This window comes from Bombus huntii, chromosome 1 (genome assembly GCF_024542735.1).
Source record: "Bombus huntii isolate Logan2020A chromosome 1, iyBomHunt1.1, whole genome shotgun sequence".
Lineage (NCBI taxonomy): Eukaryota > Metazoa > Arthropoda > Insecta > Hymenoptera > Apidae > Bombus > Bombus huntii.
Genome location: NC_066238.1, coordinates 6,915,342 through 6,940,729, shown reverse-complemented (window position 1 = coordinate 6,940,729; position 25,388 = coordinate 6,915,342). Strand labels below are relative to the sequence as shown.

The 25,388-nt window shown below is 36.9% G+C and overlaps 1 protein-coding gene across 4 annotated transcripts in view; it reads left to right on the top strand.

Moving 5' to 3' along the window:
• The window catches only part of LOC126878295 (uncharacterized), a 360,193-nt gene that overhangs the window by 90,536 nt on the left and 244,269 nt on the right, over positions 1–25,388 (top strand). The gene's annotated exons all lie outside the window — the stretch shown is intronic.

The window sequence follows — 25,388 nt, the reverse complement described above, 5'->3', positions numbered from 1 at the left end:
CTCACGTGTAATATGCAATGGAAAACGACTCAATGGCAGCCTAAAAAACGACAACGTCCTCCGTACTCTAGTTTCAAATATCACGATGAAATTTTCTTCGAACGATGACAGCTGAAAATTGATCTGTAAATTTCACGTTACCATTATCGATCGTTAACGAATGGCATTCAACCGGCTCGATATTAGCGAGACCTGTAGCCAGGACGTCCTGCATTCAGTGCATTATGCTCGTTAGTGATTCAGGTAAATTAAGGACGAAGACGATTGTTATGCTGTCGTTCGATTATTCGCCTACTTTTAACAATGCACATAGAATGGCATGTGGCCCTATTTCTCTTCGAAAGTTCGCGCGTATTAAGTGACAGTTGAACGATCATTTTCAATTATTATTTAACGTTCAAAGTGGTAATCCTTTATGTACATATTTGACCGATGAATATTTAAAACTACGTTATGTTTTAATGACAAATGCTTTCGTAAAATGTCACGATTATGATAATATAATAAGTGATAAATCGCATCGATGATGTTCGATGTTTGACGTTAGATTATTTTGCGGTATTAGAATTTGCTAGAAAATATTTAATCATTTAGAACTGTGGTTCATCGAGACGAGACGATTTACAATCGAGTGAGATAGAAACAAGTAGCATAGAAAATGTGGCATTTTAATTGGCACGGTAAGATTTATCCAACGATGTGTGTCGATATGTGTTATAGTTTGATACGTAGTTTGAAAGTAATTGCGAATGGAGTGATCGAACTTGTTATGCGTGTAATGTTTCAAAATATTTAAAGATCTCTTTATCCATGAGACTTTTCAATTACGTTTTGTTTCGAGCTTCTTTATAACGTTAAAGCTCCAGTTTAAGATTCACCTTCTAATCAAGATTTTTCTGTACATACACGGTGAAACAGTGAAGTATCGTATCGAGAAGCCTGATACTCGTATTACAGGCTACATACGCATATATTACGCGTGTGCACACTTATATTACGTTATAACAAGCTTGATAATTAAATTTAAATGTGTAATATATAATACCACAATTCCTCGTATTTCCTTATAGATACTATGTGAAAATGAAACATTTCATTCTTCATTTTCCTCTGCATCATTTCCATCTTTAACTTACAATTTTACGCGACACGTTAAACTGCGAACAGCGAGAACTACGTTGTATAATTCGGTCTCTTACAACCACGGTGAAACTCGGAAAATTGCTACTCGAATTAACACGGTGTGATCAGCGACAAAGAGCGCGCACAGGAGCATACAGAAGAACGTTGAACTCAAAATTCGTTAAAATCGACATTCCCCTTTTATCCCGTGGACTCTTCGTGTGTATAGTAGATCGATTAAAACGTAACAGCTCAAAAAGTTACCACCAGAACCTACCACGAGTACCTGCTTCTCTTCTCAACGCAAAAGATACTAAACGCTTCTTTCCACGTGAACATAAACGCTTCCTTGCTACATACTTCAGTCTACGTAGCAGCCATACTGCATCCAACGTTCTTTAATTATTTTCTGGACAATTTTCTGCTAAAGAATCTGCGTAGGAATTAATCTCGTGGCTGGCCCAGAAGGGTACTTATATCGATCGATGGAAAATACCATGGTGTTCCGTATGGCGGCGTCCCTCGGTCGCCGGTCACTCGAAGGCGCAATAATTGCCGGCGGGTTTTCTACCTGGCTTGCATCGTGCGGAATCCACGTACACATCGCGCTACATGGCCACGGACGTTTCTCGCACCTGTGCTTAACGTGCGATCTGATAAGGGGTAACCACCCCGTGGCAAGCGCGTCAGATAGGGTGGTAATGCGCGTGGCTGGATGCTCCTTTCGAGCCGACCCTAAAGGCGCTTTTCCGTTTCGTCGACACGACACACGAACCGGCCTCCTCCAGGCCTTTTATAAGGAAACGCCGCAGCTGGAGTTGTTTCCTATTCGGCCGACGCGACGACACGATAAAAGCGTCACGATGATTAGGAAGAACCGAGGAACAAGATTCCTCGCCTTCTTCCAAGGTTTCTCGCTGCCGATGTTGTTGTTTGCTTCTTTTGCTATTGCGACGGCATTGGGTGGTTACGAAGTGCGCGTTGTAATCGATGATATTTGCGATAATAAAGAAGCGTTTTATTTTGTTAGTTTTATTTTGTACGTTTCTGATCGACGTAAGCTAGAGAAAAGTTCAGCTATAAGAACGCTTCGCTGTCTGAACGTTCTATCAACGGAACGATATTTTTTGCTTGTATTCTTTGCTGTTACGCGTCGTTTCTGTGACTTCGTATCGCTTATCGCTTTAATACGAAGCTAATATCGTACACGTTAATATCTTGCGTACAACGATGCCAAGGAGAAAATATCGAACTGATCGAACGTCGAAAGGAAAGAAAAGATATCGTCGAAGAGATTAGACAAAATTATTTGCTGGCTCAGCAGAGGCAATGATAGATACAATATAGATATCGAAAGAAATAGAGGAAAGCGCGAAGATGTTGCAAAAGCAATTATAATTACAATTAATGATACGAGAAACGGAAACATGTAATTGAAAGCTACTCGTGTGTTTCAAGAAGTAGAGAAACTTGAATGGATTGGAAAATTTGTTTATCTATTCTCTGTCGTACGGTAATGGTAATAAATCGAAAATAAAAAGATACCAGTATCTCGATTATTAATATGTATACTACGTTATATGTATTGTGCGAGAAAACTTTGAAAAAATCATTTTTTCTATTAAATATCGTCTTTACAAATTTGTCTCAATTTAACGAAATAACAGATTTACAGTCTTCTTAGAAAATTAAATATCGCTAGCCAAAAACAGCTTTGAAATATCGAATTAAAAATAGCATTAATTGAAAGAAGTTTTATAATTAGCTTCTCCCTTTCAGTCCTGCAATATGAGGTTTAACTAGAAGATTGATAAAATCAATCGCATCAAACGATAAATCCAGTTATCTGGAATATTAAAAATGAAAATTTAAATTATAGAGACTGAAACGTTCTAACGATATGTATAATACGAAATCGGGTAAATTATCGTGGTTAAAGATTGAAGAAAATATTGAAGCGGCAAGAAGACATATTGATTCGTTATTCGAACACTTCAAAGATAAGCTGAATACGTCGATTCGATTTTCTTTAAACAGGTTTGCGTTCACGTATGAACGTAATAGCGTCTAAATAGATCTGGCTTGAAGTAATACTTATCGATTTTTTGAAATCACGTCTATCACTCGTCAGAAAAGAAAAGGATACAGTCGACAAGTTTGACGATCTTTCATTTTAGCTGACTGAAGTAGAGAAATCAGACGATGAAATTATAGTTACGATCGCACGGCTATACATTACATTGAATTCTCTAGTTTATATCAGCTGAACATTCGACGCATAATTTTATTATTTATAATGAAATAAATATCCTCGTATCATTTAACGAGGCTCGACCTTTTTCTCTCGTTTAACTCTGTTGCGTTCTTTGAATGAATTTTTCAAGTCAAATTTATTATTTTTTTTTAAAGGGAAGCAGCTTTAATACGGTGTTGATCAATGTTGTATTACCAATATCGTCTTTCTAGTTGCTTTAATAGACGCAGTTAAACGTTTTCCATCCTCTTTAAAATAGTCAACACACTACATGCCATGATATCGAGGCATTAAAGATATTAAAATATTGCTTGCTTCGAGGCTTATATCTGCTTTTCATTAAAAATTCGTTAGCTTAGTAGCTATTTTTAAAACACTGCTATCTTTAGATCTTACACGTTGTTTTCCTTTTCAATTACATACATCGTTAAATAAAATCCTTCTGTTTAAACATAAAGAGATATTAATAGAAGATAGTGGAGAAAAATGTGCTTAAGATGTTTCCATCGCGTTAAACATTTTTTTAAATTCGAAGATGCAACGGAAGAATCTTTTCGATGCATAATTTCACGTTCAAATTTTATTCGTAAAGATTTTCTCAAAATATCAAGATCGGAGCGCAGCAGGATTACGAAGGTCCTTTTGTAATGAATATCCTTTATTTACATAGAAGGGAACGTTAGCGTGTCGAACGAAACGTCACATCAACTTGTGAATAAAACGAAAATAAAAATGTTAGAATACGCGCGAGTACGCAATATTGGAAAGAAATGGAATGGAATAGATTTTATTTGTCAATTTTATTTTTATTCCGCTCGGAAATACGGAAGCTCCCCGATTCGAGCGCATTCATTTTGAATCTTTCAGTTGGAAGCGCATTGATGGAATCGCCGCTGCGGTTTTCGTTTGGAAAACTTTGAAACGTTACTTCGAAATATTTCCTCGGATGACTTTCGCGCAATGCGATACAGGAGTCACACTAACAATATCCAATTTCTTTTTATATCAACTTTCCCCATATGAACAATTTTAAAAGCGTATACACCGAAGTTATAGAAAAAAGTATGATATGTATAATTTTGTCGACTTTTTTACTTTGATGTTACTTTGCGTGCAAAGATATAAAAGTGAATATTTTAATACAATTAAAAATAGAGGCAATCTATTTGATCTACAGACATGGAAGTTGTTTTGCACTTAGATGAAAAAAAAAAAAAGAAAAATGAAAAAGAAAAGAAAATAGATCGGAAATTCATATTTTTAGAAACATAATTAAAGAAGCGATAGCTAAACAAAAATTTGTTTCATCCGCTAAATATTATAACTGTTACTGTGCTCTGAGTATTTTATACATCTTTGCACATTATGTGCATTCTCTGCATTTTCGCAGCATCTAAATTTTTATGCATTAAAATGCACAGTCCAATGATGATCGATATTTTTGATGTAAATATTTTTTAAGAAGATTCCATAAACAAATCTTGCTAGTACGTAATCGATCGACAATTTATTGGATCTTTAAATCGCTCGCATGCGACCAACAGCAAAATATGACGCGTCGTATCTTCCCCTCGTGATCCTCATATTCTACCAATAAGAAATTTCAAGTTATTTCCAGATTGTAGAGAATGTAGAGAATATAGACACTATAATTAGATATCTATGGATGAAATTGGATGAGACGAATATAGAAGGTTTATTTAAATGCGACCCGGTTTCGCAAATAGATAAAGGTAAAAAGGAGAATATTCAGAGTGTCAAGATTGGAAACAACGTTATATGTATTCGATTTCTTTTTTCGGTTAAAGATCGTCCATCAAGAAAACATCGTACGACTTGGTAAAATTAACTCGAGCGTTGGAATTTTTATGAATTTCTCGTGTAAAAACCGATAAAGGTAGATGTATATATATGTAGACGAGAAGAAACGAATGCATGTTGCAAGAACTATATTATTTTCGATGAATTATAATCTCTATAAGTCACGATCAATGTTCACGATAGATTAAAGTTGTGTCGCGTCGAAAATTACGTAAATCTCTTTAAACAGATTCTGTTTTCACATCGTTTTATGCTCGAAACATTAGAAAGCTTCAGCCACTAAGAAGAACATAATATTCATTTTTTAACAATATCAAGCTATTGGTACTAATATTCGTTTATATCTCTTGAAAACACCTTCTACGTGTTCATCCGCAATACACAGTATGTTAAAAACTATGCTACTCGCAACTGTTCGATGATCAAATATTTCTTACGAACAAACGTTATATAAATTTGCATGCATAGTTTCCCGTGTTTATAACTCATTTGTCCGTCGGAGAAACCCGAAAACGGTTCCGTAATTCTAGTCCCAAATATTTAAAAAGTCATCTGAAAAGTCATTTCACGAATTACGAAACACCGTAAAACTCTGCTATCCGATAGCGTACTAAATTTCGTTGTCATTGGCCGATGCTAAATTTCGTAGCGGCGCTCGATTTACGGGCAGCGTATTTTCCCGAATAACTCGGTTAAGCGGCATTAAAACGATCCTAGCAATTCTTTTAGCGTCGCGTCTCCAAGCGACGCGTTATTATAATGTCGGCGCGTTACAGTGATATACGATACGGCACGGTTCGTTATCCGAATTGATGCGAATAAATTGCCGCTTCCTTTTTCGAATAACGTATATACCGGCCTGTATTTTATCACCCTTGCCACGCTTTTAATCCTTCAAAGGCGCGCGCCATACTCTTTTCGTGGGACGCGCTCCACGAAACTGGCGCATATTTTCGGATGCGTCGTACCGTTTTTGTCGCCCCGTGCCAAACGACAGCTTTTTGCCTGCGAGTTTCGGGAAAAGCATCGTCTGGTTTTATCCCCTTAAAAGTTCATAGCTGAAACGCTTACGGGTTTCGTGTACACGCCGCGCCGGTTTACAGTAGTCCCAGTCGCGGGATTAACAGTGCCAATTTGTGTTTTATCGTCGGACGCGATCGTATCCGACATTGGTCACCTCTAGCATTTTAAATTCTGGTTCCATTGCAAAGCGTATCATGTCGATTCCTATACTTTTCCTATCTTTTCATTTCTTAAAATACGTAGAATGCGTTTATTGTCTCCTTTTAATAAGGGTAGTCGGGGTTTGCAGAGGTTTTGTCGTCGGTCCATGATATTTACTATTTCAGTTGCTATTACTAGATCTTGTAACGAAACGTACAATAGATTTTAATGGAAATTATAGAAACGCTAGAAATACGACGATGGAAAAATGTCAGTTTGCATGGATGTAAAGAAGCCTGAGACATTTATCAACGTTTGTTCGAAGTCATTTGTTTCGCGACGAATAGAAACCGCAATAAATGATTACGTGAATGTACAAATACTTTTCAAAAAAAAAAAAAAAAAAATAAAAAAATAAAAAAAATAAAAAAGAAGGAACATTCGCAAGATTAGTCAAAGAATGAAGTACATGACTGGAACAGAAAGGTCACTGTTACCGATGATCGATGTCACGATACATATTTAACGCGTTAACGAAATGACAGCACGCGTGTACTTTTTCTCGCGTCTCGAACCGTGTCTTTAGAACGCGGTTAACCGCCGCAAGATCGACGTTGTGCCATTCATTTACCCTTGTTGAATCGAACGGCCTCGAATAAAAAGCACCGTGTCTCGTAACTTCCAGCAAAAACTTCATCTGTATTCGCCAGAAAAAAAATCCATGTATCATCTTAAATCGACGATTACGAAACTGAGAAACAACGAATCACCGGTCGTCGCGTTACGCACGCTCGCCGGATAATCGCGATCGCGAAAATAAATAATCGTCGGATTTCTCGAGCGTCACGCTGATCGAGCACTTCCACGAAAGCTGGGCATTACTTAATGGACCTGTCTCAACGCAGGGGCACTGCGAATGCTGCCAACTAGCCTGCACGAAAATAGTTTTCCTTCTAGTTTCCACGCCACCAGTTTCCACGAGCGCCGCCCACAAGGTGGAGAAGAGAGTCGGCCGATTCTATGGTTGGGACACGGCCTCTTTCGTTTCTCTTCGAACGCGTACCTGCCCTACGAACCTACAGGATCAAAGCGTAGCCTTTTCCTTCGGAAATACCCCAACGTGTACTCGTCGACACGCTGCAAACTTGAAGTTATAGGAATTCGAATTGGAATTCTCGCGCTCCACGCGTCCAACAAAGAGGAGTGGTCTTTATTGGATTGGAAATTGTTATTCGTTCGTTGTTATTCGGAAGTGCCGTGAAAGGAGCGTTAGTTTTCTGTTTCGTCGTTATCTCGTTTCGCTTGGTGTCGTGGCAGTTTTTCTGGCAACGGTAATTTCGTAGCAACGGCTGTGTTGCGCGGACCATTCAGTTTTCATATGGAACGTTCGACGTCACAACAACGCGTTTTAACAAGAATTTAACGTTAAAATTAATCACCCGCTGCGCAGACAGAGAGAAGATTTCACGTCGTAGTTACGTGCCAAGCGAATCCATCGTTGCTCGAATAATCGTAGATTTAGGACGTTTCTTTATCGCGGCTGGTAGATCAAACAGCAGAATATTCGCGGAGAAATAGGACAAAGGCAAGAAACATGGAAACGTTACGAAGAATCGCGTTGAAAGGGTGCGCATTTGTAAAGCTGCTACAGGTGGCTACTTCGCCCGTATCGTATCTGTTAATAAAAATATATATAAATAATTTAATTATATATAATTGCATTATATTCTACTATATAACTAAATGGTAAATCTTCTTTAGTAACAGTCTGTTGTATGGTGGATCTTCCTGTTTACATATTGGGCGCGTGTAAGTAATTAGGATTTTCAGATTGAGAATCAATATCGATGTTTGGTAATTTATAGGCACGAGAATAATCAACTAAAATAATTTCTTCCATTATTTACTGTTTTCGTCGCTCTCGTTTGTTATTCATTGATATCATTGCTGCTTTTGTCTGTCAATGTTTGTACAATATTAGGATATTTTTTTCACGAGATTATGATTTATACTCAAATATTTCAACTTCTATAATTGCTCCACGTACGTATATCGAATTATGAAAACGCGTGTATATGCTAAAATGAAACACTTTGTACATAGCAAGAAAATATACCGCTTTTCCCTATCCAAAGTTCGTATCATTAGGATACTAAATTCCTTTTTGCCAACTAGAAAATTTTGCTCGCTGTAAGAATTATCTAAGTATTCCATGTCTATATATTTTTCTTGAAATACGTAGCTTCATCATTCATTCCTTCGTCTTATAATTTCTTACGATCACGTTTCCGTTGCTTTAAGTTCTTTTACTGAAAACCGTATACTAGAACTTCGGTCATTGGTACACCAATACATTTGGAGATGATTTACAGTAAGATAGATTCGAGAAGAAGAATAGAAATTGAAAGAAATTATTACATTCTTATTGAAAAGTTTTTGCTCTTATGGTCAACGTTAGCTACTAAAATTTATAATAATAATAATAATAATAAAAGAATAAATTATCATTCTCTCGTGTGAAGAATAAAAATAAATGGATTATCTGAACAACGTGTGCCCTGATTATATAGTTGGGATAATAAACGCTCTACTGTATGTCTTATTTACCGAGATAAATGGAAATCCAAGAATATAATATAGGAATAATATGCCGACTAAAGTAACAGTTAAGTGCCTACTTCCCGATCAATTTCCAACATCGTGTTGGATACGAATAGCAATTGCGGCGTTATCACGCGGTAGAATAACCTTTCCTCTTCCGGGAAATAGCCTTTTTTCATTTTACGTTTAGAGTATCTAAATGTTTCTATCGGCAGTTATGGCGTTCAGTTTGATCATATTAGAAAATACCATAATAGAAAATGTATTTCTTATCTTTCAGCGATATTAATATTTTCGATGATTTTCTTATATCCGTAGATATCTTACTTCTTCTCATCTACAACTACAACCAGATACTGTAATTTAATACTGTAAGTAACGATTCGCTTAGGGCTTTTCTAACAATTACAAGATATTCTGTTCAATTTAGAATTTATCTTGGAATTTTATTTATATGCACAATTTAGTCGTACAATTTAATACAAATTGATATTTGTCGTAATATCGTGAACCTTTCCTTTTTGTTTCAGGTAGGACAAGTTCTTCCTTGGAGTAAACTTCGTAAAGGTAGATTAAATTTCGAGAAATTCGCTATGTGCGATTACTGATGATGGGTAAAATGGGCTCAAACTGAATTCGCTTTTCGCCACAGCGTTATATGTAACTGGAATAAACGTTTCTGTATATTTTTCCCATTTTCCCTATCTATCATCGAATTACGAGAAAAAGCGTAAAAGCGTTGAATCTGTATAAAAATGCAAAGCTACGCCTGTTCTAAGTTAAGCGTAATTCATTGAAATATACAGGCTGGTTGGTAACTGGTGGTACAAGCGGAAAGGGGATGATTCTACGCGAAAAAAGAAGTCGGAAATATAGAATAAAAATTTTTCGTTTGAGGCTTTGTTTTCGAGAAAATCGACTTTGAACTTTCGCTCGGTACGCGTGCACTTTATCGCGTCTCGTTATAACGGATCTTACTGTAGATCGTTGTTTCGATGGAAAAATGAAAAAAAATTTTTATTCTATATTTTCGACTTCTTTTTTCGCGTAGAATCACCCCCTTTCCGCTTGTACCACCAATTACCAACCACCCTGTATGTACACTTCAAGACACGTACAATACGATTCAAACATGACGATTAAAATTACGTATTGTACTCATATCTGACACATCGTTTGAACGTGCTAGCTCCGTTTTAATCGTTTAACAAGAAGTAGGTACTACGTCACCATATAAAATCAAACAGCATCTTGGAGTACCGTAAGATTGAAACCTACGTACACGATGGTTCACATAAAAATGCCGAAAAGTCAGGTTTAAGAAAGGGATAGTAACGGAAGACATTTTAAACCAACAACGCCTATAAGAAAGGCCACGGGCGATCATTGCTGGAATAAAGAGAATTTAAATATCAATAGGTGCTAGAACCACTAGTCAAACTCTTAATTTTTCATATCAACTTTATACGTACAATTTTGATTTGGACGATTGTTTGTCAAAACACGATCTGAACGTAAAAACATTTTGATGAAAATGTTAAAACATTTTGATTCGTACGATTGTTTGTTAAAACATGTATACAGAAGCGCGCTTTCTCACGTTATATATCTCTACATATATTTTTATATGTCTTGCATAGTAATTCGATTACTGCAAACTTTATATTTTAAAGCGTCGGTGTGTAACAGTTGCAATGTCAAAACTATAAAAAAGAAAAAAGATATCAAAGATAGAAAGCTAAAGGGACATGTTACGCAACAATGTTCGCAAGTTGCTATTATTCTCTATCGAATCGAAATTGCCCGTCGGATTCGCGTTTGCGTGTCAGATTCGAGCCGCTGCACAGTGCGGTATTTGAATGAGCGTTCGGGACAGAAATCAAAATTCGCTGGCCACGTTCGCAGGCAACGTTCGCACGTTCATAGTCCACGTTCCACAGTACGGCATTTGAACGAGGATTCGCAACAGAGATCAAAGAATGCGTATAACGTGCAATTTTTCTGAAACTTGATATCAGGAGATCCGAGGCGAATAAAGATTTGTTTATCAAATTTTTGGTAATATTTTGCTTACTTGCTGGCTCCGTTGAAATATCTTTGATATTTATCTCTTTGTCGAACCACATACGGTGACGTTTGAGCAAACAGCGCCGATACTGGAAACAATCATTCCATTTTTTGTAAATTTTTTGCATCGTGTACAAATCGTTTATCCTCCCTTTTCTTAGATATTGCGCCTATTTAGTAAAGAACAGAGCTTTTGCGTAACTTCAAAAATTTTCTGCGAACAAATGTGGTGAATAGACGCTTACGAATAGATTTCACTAAAAAAAGATAAAGAACATGCAGTGTAGAAGTTTATAAAAAATTACACAGCAACGTAATACGATACTTTTGTCACACAGAACAATGAGAATTACAAAACTCTTGGAACCGCGTTTTTTCCTTAAAATCGCCTCCCTTTAAAGAAAGAAAGAGAAACTTGGAAATTGAAATTATACACATCTTTGCTCAAATTCTCCACGCCTAAGGTGTAATATCATTTAACCGCGATTAAATAAACAAGAATGTACATCGAATGAGCCAGCTAATTATCAAGCGATCGAATCTCGATGTGCCAACGATTTTTACTAATTCTTTGTAGACTTTTGACCGAATTGTTTGATGACGTCATTCAACAAACAAGATCAACATCGAATAACGATTATTCCAATTTTTGCCTATTGTACGCTACAGTGTGCACTGTCACGTGGAAAAGGCGGGTTTGAAAGGGGCGCGCCGCGAGAAAGGCGCGTGGGATAGATAAAATTTTGAGTAAGAATTGCTGAGAGAGACGTTTGACGAGCGGTCGGCCTTCACTGCCTCTTTTCTCTCTTTCTTTTCGTTCTCTTCTCCCTCCCTCTCTCTCTCTCTCTCTCTCTTTCTCTCTGTCTCTCTTCCCTTCTTCGCTCTTCTCTTTATTCGATACAAGTACCAGAGGCGCGCGCGTGCTTTTCCCTTCCCTCATTTTCTCCCTCTCTTCCTTCGCCTCTCTTCCACTTGCTCACGATGAATCGCGCCTCTTCTTCCCTCTCTCTCTCTGTGTTTCTCTCTTTCTCTCTTATTCGGAACACACACGTGCCGTTCTTCTCTTTCGCCGCGTATCTAATCGTCCCCGCGCTATTTTCTCATTTTCTTCTCTTTCCTCGCTGAGTCTGTCCTTGGTCCTCTATCTTTGCTCCCTGTTTTCTCGCCTTTCGCCCGTTCGCTCTTTGCTTTTCCTCGCGCGTTTGTCCATCTCGCTTGTCGGCTTATCTGTCTGTTTCTTCTTCTTTTTTTTTTTTTATCGTTTCGTGGGCGTTGTTTTCTGCTTCGCGCGAAATAGGCGGACCGCAGATTTTTGCACATCCGTGGGAAATTGAAATATGCAAACGCGTACATAACGCGCAGAAATGTACGAACTTTCGACAATGAACTTGTCATTTTGTAGTTCTAATGCAGCAGTTTCTAAAGTTGTTTGATTCGATCTAATGGACGTAGCTCAATGTTCAAGGAAGGCGAAATTGCGTGCAAACTTTATTTGGATTCCGTTTCTTTGATTGTGTTCATGAAAGACTGCATAAAAGTCTGCCAGTCTAGTGAGATAAGAGTATGCGCATGTCGGCTGGTGCATACGAAATGTTTGTTTGTTAAGTAGAACTCTAAACACGTGCAGATTCTTTCAAATGTTTGACCTTCGGGAACGTTTGAGAGATCCATCGATTGCTTAATGTAGTAGAAATCCTGATAAGTGTTCCAGATATTTTGCCCAAATTTTTCGAAGAAAACAAACGTTGATAAATATAACAGTGGAATAAGACGTGGCGCTAATAGATCGGAATATCAGGAAACCAGCAGAATATTTCTCCGATTAAGCATCCTAACTGATGGAAAATTTCATCGAAAGGTATATTTTTGTACGAGGACGTGGGACGCGTCGACTTAAGTTCAAGGGAATTGTTGCTAATGTTTTAATGACTGGTTAAATGCCGATGCGACTGTGTAAAGCGATATCCGAATGAAAATGGAAAAAATCTTGCGATATTTAACGAAACTGGAAGAAAGCAAATTGCGAATTCATCCACGCGATTAAAGTGTCAGGGAATTAGATTAAAACGCCATTTGTACACTGGCTTGAACTATTCGACGAAACGGAACTTCACCATAAGAATCTACTTGAAAACACGAACGAGAATGAAAATCGAAAGAAATCTCTTTGTGTTCATTTTTATAAGGTCAAAGCTGTTATAAACTTGTATAACGAAGACTGGAACATTGTTAATATCGTAAAATTCTACGTATAATCATTGATGGTGTTAGCGGAAAATGGTGCTATAGGATAACGTAGAAATGTTTCAGAGAAAAGTTTGAGTTCTCGCGTCCTGTTTTTGCTTCGTAAGCTTCTAGTTTGAAAGAACGAACGGATGGCCTTGATACCGTGCCAAAGATGATAATTCACCATTCGTATAAAGCACTATAACTAAGGAGGCACATTAAACGACTCGCGTGATTTATCTTCGTGTTGTTCGTAACTTCTGCTTCGCCTATTCAATTGTTTCTCGCTAGAAATTTTGCATTTCTGCATTAACTTTTAAATTCATTCATGCCTTATCGCATGTTTCTAATGCCTATAATTACAAGCTTGTTAGTTTAAAATACGCGTTTGCAACATTTATTTACGATCGAGGAAGAAGTCTGTTGGAGTAGATGAGCGAGTGTTATTAGAAATAAACTTTTTAGCAATATATCGTTAAAAATAACCTGATTAGTAGTAATAAATGTAATAATAAGTAATAGCAATAATAAAAAATAAAAAAACGATATACGAAACATAATAACGATCCGATATATTACATAAACATTATTTTAGCACGCATAGCGAGATAATTTTGAGAAAATTCGTAAAAGACTGGATAAGAGCGAATGAAAAGGCCCATTTTTAAGATAAAATAATTATTTTAGCACTCATAGCGAGAAGATTTTGAGAAAATTCGTAAAAGACTGGATAGGAGCGAATGAAAAGGCCCATTTTTAAGATAAAATAATTATTATTAAAAATGAAAACAGTTCCAATTACATATAGGTACCGAGGTGTCCTTTTTAGGTCAATTTTAATATCAATAACATTTTTTTCATCTTCTGCTCGTGTTAACCTATTCTCTTGCGATTCTATGTTGGTTCAAGTCTGGCTTACGGTCTTTGAAAAACTCCTCGTATCACTTTTTGCATATAATGTGTATTGCGTGTGTATCATTGCATTATGTGTAATTAAAAATGAACTAAACCACTTCGGTAACTTCAACAGCATTTTTATTGCGTTAGAACGCAATGAGAATACAGAATGAAACGTGTACACATACCTTATCGGCAGGTATTACATTCACGACTATTTTTTGAATTATATCGCAATCAGAATACCAAATGAGACGCTATTTTAAAGCTTAAACGTCGGTACTGTGACCACTCTAACAATCGTTAAGTTATTTAAATACCATGTAGATTAAAAATTATTAAAATAATACAAAATGTAAAATTTAAAGGGTAGGATCTCTTTTTCTGATATTTTCGACTAATTTATTTTGTTATAAATAACGAAACAGAGTACGTATAAGAAACTGAATATCCTAGAACGTCTCTCTTTCGACAAATTTCCTATTAATATATTTTTCTACGTCTTTCTAACGTAGGTGTTCGATCTCGTACGTTAGTCGATTCGAAATCAAGACAACCATTTATTTTTCTCATGAACCAACCGCCGAAAACATTTCTACGCCGCGTCAAAGAACGTAGCTATCGTTGGAAGGAATCTTTCCTCGCTCTATTACAAACTTCGATTCGTTGCCATTTACAATGAATGCGCCAATGATTTCATGTTCCATCGTTCTTGGTTCGTAGTAAAAGCGTTTGTTTCCTTCTATTCGTCTCATTCCCCGTCAGACCTCGTCTTTGCTCGCGTTTCTCTGCTCGTTAAACAGACCGATTCTCGTTCTAAAATCCCGCTACTTCAGTCTACGCAGCTTCATCTCTTCTCCTTCGTCTCTTTTTCCGTTAATCTCACTCTGATTCGCCTTTCATCTCTTTCTTCCGCCCTTAAAATTCAAATACTCGTCTTCGTTTCACAGTTCGATCGTCGTTCTTTGTTCGTCGTTGGACCTTCTCTTCGTGTTGTTCCTTCCTTTGTCTGAAATTTTGTGCACTTAACAGTTGACTCGACTCTTAACTCGACGCCCATAAAACTATCGATTCTTATCTGTACGAACGAGCGTTCGATTAATCGGAAAATATATAGCGAATATCATTTATGTCGTGAAAAATATGTAATAATCATAAATTATTAATCGTAAAATATATATTAATTGTAAATGAAATGAAATGTACAAGTTATCGTGTAATCGACGATAGAACGAAGAAACGGATAGGCCTACTTAAACGAAAATTTTATCCTCGACGTTACGTTACCCAGAGAATTGAATATTCGTACGGTACGTCTCGTTTAATTTTCTTCGATTCTTATTTTTGTAATCATATTAGATTGGCTGCATTTGGAGGAAATAACACTTTCGAATAATTAGAAAAGAGGATTGTTTTAACATCTCACGAAGTAAAGCAGCAGGAACTGCTGGTGGAAATTTCAATGGAGGAGGAGAATCGCGTTCCATGAAACGGGAAATATTTTCAACAATTTTTAAATTAGCTAGTAAAATTTATCTCTGGTGCATATGCTGTCGTTATGTGATGCGATAAAAACAAACGTGCACAGATCATACGGAACTACCCTTTTCTCTGTGGTACCACAAATTACAGTCCATCTTCTATACGGTTGGATATTTATATGCACATCAAAGTTTATTTCATGTGTACATATATAACATACTGAAGCAAGAAATATATATATATATATACATAAACAAATTACGTTTAGCCGACATCTATGTTGTTATTTTTGTATTTAGAGGTAGGATCATAATAGTATTTATTTTATTCTTCGGATAAATCTATCACACCGTTCTGAGCCGAAAAACCTTTATTGCACTTTCTTACATGGACTAGGGATAAAAACGAAAGAATATCTTAAATCTATCGATTGTATTTAGAACGATCATCTAGTTACTATTTATTGCAACTAGCACATTTGCATATGGATGGCGAGCGAGTTCACGTTGTCATTTTCAACAATCAATACAAATAAGAATTTTTATTTGCTAATGTAAAAAATGATCAAAACATGGGACTGCGATGTTTCATTATAAAAACAGAATTCTGCAGTTAAATTCTTTCCGCTTTTCCATTTCTCGCTTCTCTTCTTTTCATCTCGTTTCAAACTCGAGTCCAAAGAATATATCGCTTATTTGTTTTGCTGACTTTCTGTTCCTTTATTCGTCTCGTTTCTTTATCCATCCTGCAGGACTTTCCAAGTAAAATACGTACGCTTAAAACACAGACCGAATAAAAGAGCGTCTATTCCGTTGTATCTAGTTTCTACCTACGTCAAACCCTACTTCTGTCTTCCTTTCACTGCGTCCCAAATTCGTATTATTTTTTCTTCTCGCTTTTCCTTACTCTCCGGCGAGCTGTCCTTTTCGTAAGCTCGTTTTCGGTCGTCGATCTTCCTTCACCTGTCACTCCATCGCCTTCTGTCCGTCTTTGTTTCGCTTCTGCTTGTTAGTCACACGTAATAATGGGTTAGGAACGATAGTTTTCGCGTAAAAGTCGCCGGAGACGTGAAATTCCGTTAGTTTCTCCGGTCTGCTGCCTCCTGCGCCCAATTACCGCTTGCGTTTTGGTGCCGTTTGGCTCAGGGCAGAATGGAAATCGACGAACGATAATGCCCGGCCGAAACTGAATCACCGGGTCTCTGCCGATTTTTGTGCTTCGTGTTTCTCGAATTGCTGCTCCCTCGATGAGTTACGTGAGATGTTACGTTACCGCGATCGACGTTCGATCGTTGCGTTTTGTTGCCTTGAATAGGCGACTGCTGCTAACTCGACCAACTCTCGGCAAATTGGCTCTGTTTATTTGTTTCCACAGAATTTTGATTTATTGGAATTTCGAGTTATTCAGATATGTTCGGCTTTGTTGGAATAATTATGTCGCGTTATCTCCGGGTTCGTTTTCTCTCTCTCTCTCTTTTTACTTAATCAATTTGAACAACGACGAATTTCACTAACAACGACTTTTTCAACTTTATCTCAAAGCTAATACGTCGCTTCGCGATAGTACGATGCACGTGAAAGGTCACTCTTTTCGGTCGTGTGACTTGTTTTATACGTTGCAATTTTACTTTTGATTTTCTCTGTTAAATCAAAGTGACGTGTTTTATCAAACATACAGAAGCTATTCACACTGACGTACGTGTAACGATATTACACTTGGTCGAATTAATATTTAACGGATAAACAATCTATCCAATAACGAATCGTTAAAAAATGAGCGTCGTATCTAATTACGTTTGAATCTAAGTCCTTCAATTTTCTATACTTTAGGAGCGATTTCCCGACAAACGGTGTATTCCAAAAAAAAAATGTCTTGTTTTCGTGAAATTAATTTCAAACGAAAATTGCCGGAAGTTCGCGCGAAAAACCTACAAATGCGTAAACGTGTATAGTTTCAAAGTAGAACACACAGCGTAAATTTTTCAGTTTGCCTTGCGATTTTTATTTTTATATTTTAATCTTCGGCGGTTTTGAGGCGCGAGCACACGTAATTGATTACGTGTGGTAGAGAACGTTGGGTCGTTAATTGCCAGATTATCCTTGGACGATCGTGGTCAGCGATGAATTGCTGGCAGATTTTCGAACGCGAAACAGAGCAGCGCAATGGTTATCGAAAGTTTAGTTGCGGCACAGCCATTAATCGGCTGCTTTCGCGGCATAATTTTAAAAGTAGCCGCGGCCGTCGCGTGCCCTGCACATTATTAAATTTACTTGCGTGCCATTTCGTTTACTGACGTTACTTGCGTGCACGTTGTCGGGCCGCGTAACAAAATTATTACGATGCAGTATTCCGTTTTATTACTTTTCTTCGTAAATAGATCACGCGAGTGAAATGACCGAGAAAATAAAGTTGCTTTTCATTAACTTGGAAATTTTTACGAAAAAGCAATTGGGAGTGTCTATTTCGAGCACAGTGAACCTTTTGTGCTGGATTTTCTAAAAAATTGTTTTCGTCGCTGTTACTGTAACGCGTCTGATATCAAATCTCATACAAATTAGTCAATTTGGAACTTGAAACATTTGCAACAGCGTGAACGTATTATTCATTTAACTTGAGATACTTTGTAAGCTTCTACGCACGTCTTTGTCCATCAAATTTTTTGGATTTAGATAATTTGATTAATTCGTATAAGGTTTAATAGTTGAAATACAATAAATTACCTGCTTCTGTGTCGTGCTTCGTTATCGATTCCCCTCCTACAGGAGATAATTTAAAAAACTTAAAAAATTTGACGAATTCTAAAATTTATGAAACAGGCCGATATGTACTAAGAATGATAAAACTTAACTTAAGATTGATAACTACGTGTTTGTCAAAACTTCGAGGATGATATTAGCATTTCAAACGACTTGAAATATCGTTTCAAGTTATAAACAGAGTTGTGTTTCTTTCGATTATCTCTAGACTTGAAAAGAACAGCATATTGTAATATGCAGAGACAGTGTAACGTTGTTTCTTAGCTTAGCGCCTGTCGATATTATTTTTCTAAATCAGATGGATCTAGATATACCCAGTGTTAGCCATCCAGTTTCCATTAAGTGTCATGTCACAGTCTGTTGAATTTAAATTATGTTAAATCAAGTAACTTGATTTGTATAAACATAGACTCGAATTCGCGCGACTTGGCTAATCTGAGCGAAGTTTCAGTGTTACGCAGCGTTAGATTTACATGGATTAGAGCGAATTGAGAGCGCAGGTCAACGTATGTTAATGGTAATGAATATTTTATTCGAACGAAAGTGTGCTAATTAAAATGTACAGTCGTTAATATTCATATCCGTCATATACTGAAGTAGGTACGATCAATCTTCTTATTGAAATAGATTAGAACTTGTGCCAACTCAAAATTCAGCAAATCATTTCGAACATTCGTATCACTTTCAACTGTTACGGGGAGAATAAACTCGAAAAGCGTACTTAATCTACTTAACGCAGTAATTATCAAATATGTAATTACTAGATTGCGGATATTTTGGTAATTTTATATTTTTATGGATAACTAAAGAAACAGACTGTAAATAAAAATTTGTTTCATTTACTAGATACTACAATAAGTATTGTATTTTTAATATTTTATATATTTGTCGGAGATGTAGGGACAACGGGCCTTTCTTTTGGAATTTTGGGAAGATTCCCAATACTTTGGTCTAAACTGTTCATTATAGCTGTTTGTTCATTATAGTATTATAACAGTAGGCTTGGGGTCGAGGTGACACAACTGGTCACCGAACGTAGCAACGGTCACGAGATGAACGTTTTACTTAACAGTAGAAGTACCAATATTGAGGGACACGCGCTGTATTAACAAACAAGCCCCAGGGCAAGAGCAATGACGGTTCTACGCGAGTCTACCTAGTAACGACGCCTGGAATTTTATTGATAATCCCGATTAATAAGCAATTGACAAGTGTGATCGTGTCAGTCTTTTATTCTTATGATCACCTTGGAGAGTTTACATACAACGTCTATTCAGTCAGTCTGAAAGATACCGTGCGTGACAGTAAATGTCACTTTAAGCTCCAAAACATATTCAATTGTACTAAGAGTTAACCCGTTGACCGTGGATTTGTTTGAACCTAAGAACATTGTCCTTACTTTAAGAGTGTTTAATAATCACGTTAAATTGTTAAACCCTGTTAAATCAACACTTGTACACATAAAATCGTAAATATAAACCTCTTTGAACAACTACGATGGCTTGTCCTAACGAAGATACGCAACGCGCCCCTAAAACTAGCACCAACCCAACAAACCCGACGTATTTTTGTATATTGTGTGTGAATTTTCTATCAACGCGTGAACATCACGGTGGAAGAATTATGACATACAATTCGTGACATTGGATCAAGTTTTTCTTTTTACACGAAATCTCTGAACTCGAATATCTCTCGAATATCTTTAAATACGCATAATGATGTGCTAAAATGTTTTCAAAAAATGATTAATGGTTTATCAGATATCGACAAAAGTCGTTATCAAGATCAGGGAAACAGGTATACGAAGAAGGGGAATGAAGCCACTCGAGGTGCGTGGTTCGTTTCAACGAAATCGTTCTTTTGCCAGCAGGAAGGATCGATAACTGATTGATTTCTCTTTCTTTGGCCGTTAAAGCCTGCAACTTACTCGCGCAGCATGCCAATTTACACTGTGTCTCTTGCGAAACGACTGTTTCTTTGCCTGGATATTTTCGAAAATTGCAGGCAATCAACGTGCCGATTAACGATCCAGGAAACAGGAATAAATGTCGAATGAAACGAGATAGCAGAATTGTGAAATTTTGGAAAATTACACACCAAGGTGTCGTCCACGTTACGAAAGAAAAAGAGGAAACAAATTGGGCAAGAAAGAAGGACTGCGAGCGACGAGTATGGGGAATAAGAACGAAGGAGAAAAAGATAGGCGATTTCGACAAAGTAGGAAGGTCATCAAATTTTAGGAAACTATGTTGGTTTGTTTGGAATCTTAGTTTACTTTCGTCCTACGTATTCCTGAAGTTCTCTAGGAACTTGACAACTTTTGTCGTATATTTCGTGAGAATAGGAGTATTGCTTTTAATTGGTCGGTAAACACAGAACGATATCGATCAGCGTACAAGGTATCTTCTGGCAAGACGTTTTGCTTTTACAGATGGAGATTTTATTTCGTAGTGTGGTTAAAAGTCGTCCAAACGAAACAGCGTGGTAACGAAACAAAGTTTCTAAAAACGTTCGAAAATTTTTCGAAAAATATATGCACGTCGGAAGGTGTATAAAAAGAGTACAACCTATGTTAGACGAAGATAAGACGATACAGGCGAAGGAGTAGGAGAAGGAAGACAGGTTACAAGAAGAAGAAAAATCAGAGTAGCCGTAAGAGAGAGGAGGAGACGAATGAACCGTGGCGTAAAAGGAGTAACAAAAAGAACATGAAGGGAAAAGAGGAAATAAGAAAAATGAAGGTATCCGCTCTGCGGGCTGAACGCTACTCTAAGGCCCTCGGAGCGAGGGCGCACAAAAAGCTCTGTCCTTTTCCTTCTCGCGTCCAAACCTCTCTCTCTCTCTCTCTCTCTCTCTCTTCCTTCACGACGACTCTTCCTTACATATTCACTCGCTCGCTCAGTCACTTAGCGAGTCTTGTTCCTCCGCTCCCTCTTGGGCCGGCCACGCTTTTTTGCCCCTTCGTTTTCTTTTTCTTAATCTTCTTCTTCTCCTGGCCCTCGATAGCGACGTAGGAAGAACTTGAGCGCAAATCGTCGACAGATGATCGCGGCGCCGGTAAAAACGATGCTTACCGCGAAGGAAACATAGCGACAGCCTTCAGACAATTTCCACTTCCGGTTCCGTTGCTACCTCTTGTCAGTGATTTCTTATCGGTCGTGATTGAGTCATGGCGGACATTGACCTTCTGAGAAAACAATGAACTTCTTCTTCTTCTTTCTTATCTGCTTTCTTTATTCTTCTTTGCACTTTGCGTGGAAAACGTATCTGTAACATGGAAAAGGCTTTTGGTCCTTTGTGTCTTGTGTGTGTGTGTCTGTCTATCTGTGGAATATTAAATATCGTTCTTTGTGGATTTTGGTACGCATATGTATTATGCGTGAAAAAGTTCTTGGAACTTTTATGTTTTAATCGTGGCGCTTCTGTTTCGACGATTAAAGAGACTTTAGTAACGCACGAGAGACTTTCGGCAAAAATGAGGCAAAAATTAGGGACAGATTTCAAAGATGATTTGTAAAGGGAATTTTACATACAGTCGAGGAAATTATATATTCAAAATTAATTCGAGACATATTCTCCGGGGTTAGCAGCGTCCTTTTTAATATTTCTCTTAGACTTAAAAATCTACTAATTATAATGAAACGCGATAGGGTCGAAAATGATTTAAAAAAAGGCGATTAAGAGAGGATAAGCGTCAGAAGTACGTACCAGGATGATCGAACATGTGAAACATACGATTTATTGGAAGATTGTTTAGACAGATGCGTCTGATAAATTAAAGGATGGTGATATAATACGTGGAATATTTTGTAAATGCGAAACAGAGGTAAAAAAAGAAATCGACGTGATTCTAGTTTAAAATATAATGAAATTGCTAAACAGCGGTTTAGGATGAAGAAATTTTTCTTTCTGTCGAGCCCGTTCTCAAGATACTTTTTGAACTTGACAATCTCGTCAAAATCTTCTGTAGATTTGTTACGTTTAAATAATGTTCCTTTATCTTGAACATGTACAATCGACTTTCAGAATTTCAACTAAATTTGTTTCGATGCTTTATTGTCTCCTTTAATTCACGTACTCGCAATATATTTAAACGTGTTTTCATTATTCAAGTGCTAAGCTCATTGTCAGTCTGGATGGATATACCGCGACAGGTTTAGCTTTACATAAAAATGCGAACGATTAACATTGTTGAACTAGTTAAGACGAATAGAAATAGCTTCATTGTGTAGTATTATTTATTCACAAACATATCCGTGTGGGATTTGAACTAGATTCGTGTCTTAGATTGTTTTTCAATACAATTGCAGAATTACCAATAACTAATCGGCTTTATCTACATGCGTTTGTCATGGACGTAAAACAGCAATTTGTTTATAATTTAGTACATTCGGTATTAATACAGTTTCTTCGTTTAAAATTCTAACATTCAGAGTAACAATGACAGACTTTGATATAAAACGCTATTTCTAGAATACATTCAAAGATCTGTATTTATATTATTATTTCTACCATCGCGCAAGAAAATTTTCTCTTCTTTCATTAAAAATTGTTACCTTCGAAGGAAAGCTAAAAAATCGAGACGTTTAATTACGAGATACATCGAATCTAAATTTCTCGATAAATTTCAGACTGTTCTGTTCTCTTTCGTTGGAATATCTTATCTAGCGTTTCCTCATTTTTCAAGGTATGTTGAAATGCTTTTGACATTCCTCGCGTGCTGTACATCTCGAGTAAAGCTATATCGTACAGACTGTTGAAAAGTATAACAGTGACTAAATAGTTGAAATCGAATAACGAGAAAGACGACAGAAAGGAGAAGATGAAACTCGAATTGTCTCCACTTTTCCATTGACAAACAGGATTTTTTGATCGAGAAGAGCGATGCACTTCGAGTACATCTTTTTCTCGTATCGTAACGTGAGAGCTGTTTCTGTCATTGCAAAGATTATTCAAAAAAGCCTTTGATTCGGGATAAGAATCTAATCGATGTAATGAAGATTTCCTAGAAACAGCAAATTTCTTCCCAACCACGCGTATTAAGTGTATCATAGCTGTTTCGAATTACTTGGAAATTCTACATAGAAAATTGAGAAAGAAAGCGAAGCCAACGAATTCGACGATTAAACTCACGGAATTAGCATGTTTCAAAGCCTGTTTCGTAACAAAGGGCTGTGTATGAAAATTCTAAGCATAAGAAAACACGAGATGCTGCACCCACTTCGTTACGAATCTTAGGTGTCGCTCTGCAGCACTCCCATTTCCCTTCACGGTATCGAGAGCCGCCGGTTTCTAAGCCGTTGCCTCTCAAGAGGTGGAAATAATGAGCGCTATTATTTATGTGACGGATAGGATCTGCGTTACAAGTTGTTTTCACGGCGTTCTCTTTACATACGATGAATATGTAGAACGGGGGAAGCGAGCTATCAAACGGTGATCTGCTGGGAAATTTTTTTTCTCCTTCGATAAGAAATCCCGCTGGCCGTCGGCCGAGTTTGCAAATAAGCGCGGGAAACGAACGCGATACCGTGAAAAATATTTTTTACGCGCCCGCTACGCTCGGTCGTGTGGTAGACGTTTTTTGAAATTGATCGCTCGTTATTCCCTCGAGTGAAATTAAATCAAGTAAAATTAATTCTTCTAACAACGTGATGGTAACGAAGCGACGAAGATTTATTTTTCTCGAGATTTTCTACGTTTTCGGCGTCAGATGTGAAAATCTTTACTAGTTTCGATTCTTTTATACAAAATAAATATTAGTATTAGGTTGTCCGAAAAGTTTCTCTCGCTTTATAAGGAAATAATAGACGCACAATGTTTTTGGTTTTGTATCGGTTTATTGAATTATGCACGAACGTAATAATAGAAACAGAACGAAATGGATCATACCTAATTCAATAAAATAATATAAAACTGAAATTATTGTTCATCTGTTATCATCTGACGAAACGAAAGAAACTTTTCGGGCAACCTAATAATTGCATTGCGATGGTATTTGGGATTCGACGACGCTATATTTGACGGCTCGTGTGAATCTCTCTCGGGCTACGTCGTTGGAGGGTTAAGAAAGGAGTTGGAAACGAGGGGGGAATTTTGAAAATGAGAGAAAATGAGCTTGTGAAATTGGCAAAGTACCGTCGAGTAATATTTTACTCTTCGTTCGAGTGTAGAATTTGTTGAGAAATAAATTGAAATGTAATTTTGAATAAGGCTATTGAAAGAAAGAGCTACGCGAGTGGAAATGTTTCTACAGAAAGGGCAGAGAGTTTTGTAGTGATTTTGGCGATCAAATCTTGATGGTCGATAGAGATATCGAATTCTCTTTGACATATAAAGGCAACTGGCAGAAAATACGATGAGTCTATTTTTATCGATTTTTATGATTCTGATGTTATCTGTTGCTTAAATGGTTTTTAGTGTGGCATAGCTCATTAAGTTCAACGATGTAAGTCCTTTAGAAGAGGCGATAAATTGGCGAAGATTTGTAAAAAATTAAGAGTGTAACTATATAATATCACGACGATCAATATTTTACTCGAAATAATGATAACGATGAAAATGATTAATAAATGATAAAATTCAGTTCCGAAATTAAATACAGACGCAATAATGATTTTGGCAATGTGGAAATGATATCGAAACGCGAAATAGATATTTGTCGAAACAGAGATGCGTAAGTGTAATTTCAAGTAAAAAAAGAATTAAAATTGCGATTTCAGAAAATCGATAAAAATTGTCCTAATAATTTTCTTAGCCTCGATGTGACTGTGATCCTAGATCGTTGGTGACATTATTGAAAAAGAAATTGGAACGTGATCTCTAGTACGAAGAAGAAAGGAATTGGAACTGTGTGCATATAAAAGTCACATTATCCTTGAAACCCCAGCGATACTACGAACGTTTGCAAATGTTGAAAAATATTTAGCACACGAATAGTATGCAATAAGTATTTTAGTCAAAGTTGTAATTTTAGCGATTTATTAGTTCCAAATTGTTCC